The sequence below is a fragment of the Theropithecus gelada genome, unplaced genomic scaffold (assembly GCF_003255815.1).
Source record: "Theropithecus gelada isolate Dixy unplaced genomic scaffold, Tgel_1.0 HiC_scaffold_2663, whole genome shotgun sequence".
In the NCBI taxonomy this organism is placed as follows: Eukaryota; Metazoa; Chordata; class Mammalia; order Primates; family Cercopithecidae; genus Theropithecus; species Theropithecus gelada.
Window position 1 is genome coordinate 1 of NW_020259135.1, and position 4,619 is coordinate 4,619.

Below are 4,619 nucleotides of genomic sequence, written 5' to 3' on the forward strand. Positions count from 1 at the left end.
AGAAAGAAAAGAAAAGCTCCGCCCTAGGCCTGGATCATGGCAGGCAGCCAGCTAGAAACCATAGGGAGAATCTTCTTGCAGACTTGAGACCTGATTTGGGCTGAGGTGCTGAAGGAAAAGCCCCTGTGGTTTGACATGTATAAGTCTTTCCCCCATTGAGGGAGCACATCTTCCAAAGGCTCCGACTGCAATATGGCAAAGCCAAAGCTTCCATCCAGGACATCTGGTACCATGAAGATCAGATCAGAGAGAAGTTTTATTTGGCATATGGGTCTGGTCAAAGAGCTTTTGATCTGTTCAATCCAAACTTCAAGTCTACCTGTCAACGGTTTGTGGAAAAGTACACTGAGCTGCAGAAATTTGGAGAAACAGATGAAGAGAAGTTATTTGTGAAAACAGGGAAGGCTTTATTGGCAGAAGGTGTCATTTTAAGACAAGTAGGCGAAGTCTTAAACTGTGTAAATGTTTCTTGATCTCTAAGGTATTACATTTGCCTTCTCTTAGTTATTTCTGGGTTGTCAAAAAGCTCAGTATCATGGTTTGACAGAAGCAGTTATGTGAACTTTTATGTTACTAAATAAAGAATTCCCTAGCTGGGTTATAAAGTAAAACAAAAAATAATAATAATAATAATAAAGTCCTTTGCAGGAACATGAACATGGATGGAGCTGCTGGAACCCATTATCCTACACAAACTAACACAGGAACAGAAAACCAAAAACCGCATGTTCTCACTTATAAGCGGGAGCTAAACGAAGAGAACACATGGACACATAGAGGGGAACACCACACACTGAGGCCTACCGAAGAGCAGGGGTAAAAGGAGGGAGCGGATCAGTAAACGACACAAGTTTACCTATGTAACAAACCTGCACGTCCTGTACGTGTACCCCTGAACTTAAAATAAAAGTTAAAGACTGACATACATAGGCCAGGTACAGTGGCTCACACCTCTAATCCCAGCACTTTGGGAGGCCGAGGCGGGTGGACGATGAGGTCAGGAGTTCAAGATCAGCCTGGCCAACATAGTGAAACCCCGTCTCTACTAAAAATCCAAAAAATTAGCCGGGCGTGGTGGCAGGCACCTGTAATCCCAGCTACTCAGGAGGCTGAGGCAGGAGAATCGCTTGAACCCGGGAGGTGTAGGTTGCAGTGAACGGAGATCACACTACTGCACTCCAGCCTGAGTGACAGTGCAAGACTCTGTCTAAAAAAAAAAAAACAAAAAACAAAAAACAAAAACAAAAACAAACAAACAAAAAAAGGTATATAAAGCACTTAGTAGAATTGTGAGTACAAAGTAAAGTGCTCAAAGGTCACTCTGCAGATTTTCGTCTTTTTTTTTTTTTTTAGAGGCAGAATCTTGCTCTTGTTGCCCAGGCTGGAGTGCAATGGCATGATCTTAGCTCACTGCAACCTCTGCCTCCCAGGTTCAAGTGACTCTCCTGCCTCAGCCTCCTGAGTAGCTGGATTACAGGTGCCTGCCACCATGCCTGGCTAATTTTTGTACTTTTTTAGTAGAAACAGAGTTTCCCCGTGTTGGCCAGGCTGGTCTCAAACTCCTGACCTCAGGTGATCCACCCGCCTCGACCTCCCAAAGTGCTGGGATTACAGATGTGAGCCACCGCGTCCAGTCAACTTTAGTCATTTTTATTGCAGCATGGTGACCATCCTGTACCTATAAACACTAATAATAATCTTAAAATAACATTAGATGATCATAATGTTGGTTAGAATAATAAAGAATGACTGCCTACTGGAACTGTGGTAGAGTGTGAATTAATGTAGAACGTTATAATATAGTTGTACTTTAAAGTCACTCCTGAATAAAAGTCATTACATTTATATTAATCTAATGTGTAATAATTAAAAGTAGAATTATATGTTTAAAATTATATGATTACATCAAATGATGTAATCCATGGTTTTTCCATAAAGTTATCTTTCCTGAACATTCTATAATTCATTATAGATGAATTAGCAAAGTCTTCTTATATCTTCTCTTAGGATAAAGCAAGAGAAGGGTTATAGTAAAAGAACATCGCCTCAATAAAAGCAGGAAATAATGGGAACCAAGATTAAGGAATTAAACAGTCTATCCCATAAAATATTAACTATTTTAAAGCAGAGTCTTGTATCAAAGGTTAACTTTGAGTCCTCTATTGATCTCTCAGGCCCTCTGCATACTTTGGACAGTTGACCTTATCACATTGTTAGGGTAAGTGCTACACAAAGGCATCTTCTAGACCCTCCATTGCTCATAGGTGGCCCCTGCAAACCCTTTGCCTGTGTGTGTTCTGGAGGTGCCACTAAACTCAGTAACAGCATCAGGAGGCACAATTGGAAAATCTTTTTACTCGGGTTTAATTATTGGCTAACTTTCAATTTTTTTGAGGTTATCAGAAATATCCTTACCTGTAAAGAGGTACAGATTTTACTCTCCAATCAACAGCTATAACTGTCATATTATGAGATTCCAGGGGCTTCTGCTCCTTGAGGCATCCACAGAATCATAGCATTTTCCGGTATTCAAAGACCTGAAAGATCACAGTGCTTTCATTTCAACTGTGAGACGTTAAGTAATTTTCCCAAACCTACAACACTAAGTGATGGTGTAATAAAGGCCAGATTAAAAATCACTTGATATGCAATCATGTTCCCTCCACCCACTTTAGTCCCAAACACACTCACACACACTTGTCCAAACAGCTCCATCTTCAAGGGAGTGATAAATGCTTCTACAAGCCTCAAACTTGTGAACACAGACTGACCAGCACAAAGCTGGCTCACAATAGGAGCCAAATTAAAGTGTTTCACATGCAACTGGATCAAACTTTAAAGTCTAAATTAAAGCAATCCTTTCATGAAGGAAATTTTGTTTCAGAAGAGGATCTTCACGTTGTGCACGCCTATAGTCCCAGCTACTGGAGAGGCTGAAGTGTATGGATCACTTAAGCCTGGGAGGTAAAGGCTGCAACGAGCCCTGATCACGTCACTGCACTCCAGTCTGAGTGATAGAGTGAAACCCTGTCTCAATAAATAAATAAATAAATAAATAAATAAATAAATAAATAAACCTCATACTACATCTCATCTCAGACCGGCTATTCACCTCTGAGGCTGAGTACTTCTTCAACACTAAGATTACCAATCCAGGAGCAAAGAAATGAGTAACTAGATTCCTATGATTTGGAATGTGGGTGGAGGAACGTAAGAAATAGTTCTCTCTGAGGGAGACTTGCCTGCTCCTCTGGCACCTGGTCCTGTCCTGTTCTCCAGCACGGTGTGTCTGAGGCTCCCTGGAGGCTCCTGCATGGCAGCTCTGACAGTGACACTGATGGGGCTGAGCCATCACCTGGCTTTGGCTGGGGACATGCAAGGTAAGTGTACACTGTGGGTGCTGAGCTACAATAGGGTGGGGGAGAAAGGGAGTTAACTTTGTCACTGTGCCCAGGCTATGCATCTTAAAAAATTGTGACATTTTCTTCAAGGACCACCCGTCTTTATCATATGAATTCCCAATTATTTCCATAACAAAAGAAGGCTGGCTACTTGCCCTCTGCATAAGATCTGCATCAGGGGCCTCCATATGGACCATTCCTTCTCAGATCTCCTACAACAAAACCCCTCCAGCTTTGCATCACATTTTCTTGGGATCTTCAGAGGACTTATAAATAAAAACACTGAAATGAATTCCCCCATACAGCACTTCCCTTTATTATGTTGAGTTTTGCCATAAAAAAAAAAAAATTCTCAGCTAGGCGCAGTGGCTCACGCCTGTAATCCCAGCACTTTGGGAGGCCGAGGCCTTTTCTGTGCAGATCACAAGGTCAAGAGATTGAGACCAGCCTGGCCAACATGGTGAAACCCCGTCTCTACTAAAAATACAAAAATTAGCTGGGCGTAGTAGCATGTGTCTGTAGTCCCAGCTACTCAGGAGGCTGAGGCAGGAGAATCGCTTGAACCCGGTAGGCGGAGGTTGCAGTGAGCCAAGATGGTGCCACTGCACTGCAGCCTGGCAACATAGTGAGACTCCGTCAAAAAAACAAAAAACAAAAAACAAAAAAATCTCACGGGGAGTCAAAAGGAATTTGAAGGGTCTTTCCTAGAGAATCTTGTGTCATGTCCTCAACAGGATCTGTGAGGTTAGTGTGAGGATGCACCAAGAAGCCGCTCTGTTATCTTCTTTTTTCTCCCTTAACTCCAATGTTTGTAAACCCTTTATCTTTGTACTGTAGATTCCTGGCAAAAGTTGAGGTTAGTACCCTCTCTTTCTCTTGGGAAAAACACATTGGAGTTGAAGTAGAGACCCTTAGTACTTGGAAAGACCCTATAGATAAGGAGCATCTATGGAGTATTGTTCAGTACCTTAAAGAACTTAAGGTATCCTCTGAAATGCCACTAATGCTACTAACCTGGCTTGAATCTTTCTAGGTTAGTTTCTCCTACATTCTCTGACTTGAACTTATAAGAAGGGATTCAACTAATGTAGATAAATTATGTAAAATTCTATTTTTATAAGTCAAAATCATCAAATATCAGCAATTTCATATGGTTCAAACTATATACCTTCAGTGGGGTTACAGACAGATTGTAAAGGTTGCTAAAATCCCATAGGG

The 4,619-nt window shown here is 41.6% G+C and overlaps 1 pseudogene; it reads left to right on the plus strand.

Annotated features, from left to right (window-relative positions):
* Nucleotides 1-36: 36 nt before the first annotated feature.
* LOC112617585 lies at nt 37-4,383 on the plus strand (annotated as a pseudogene).
* Nucleotides 4,384-4,619: the final 236 nt, after the last annotated feature.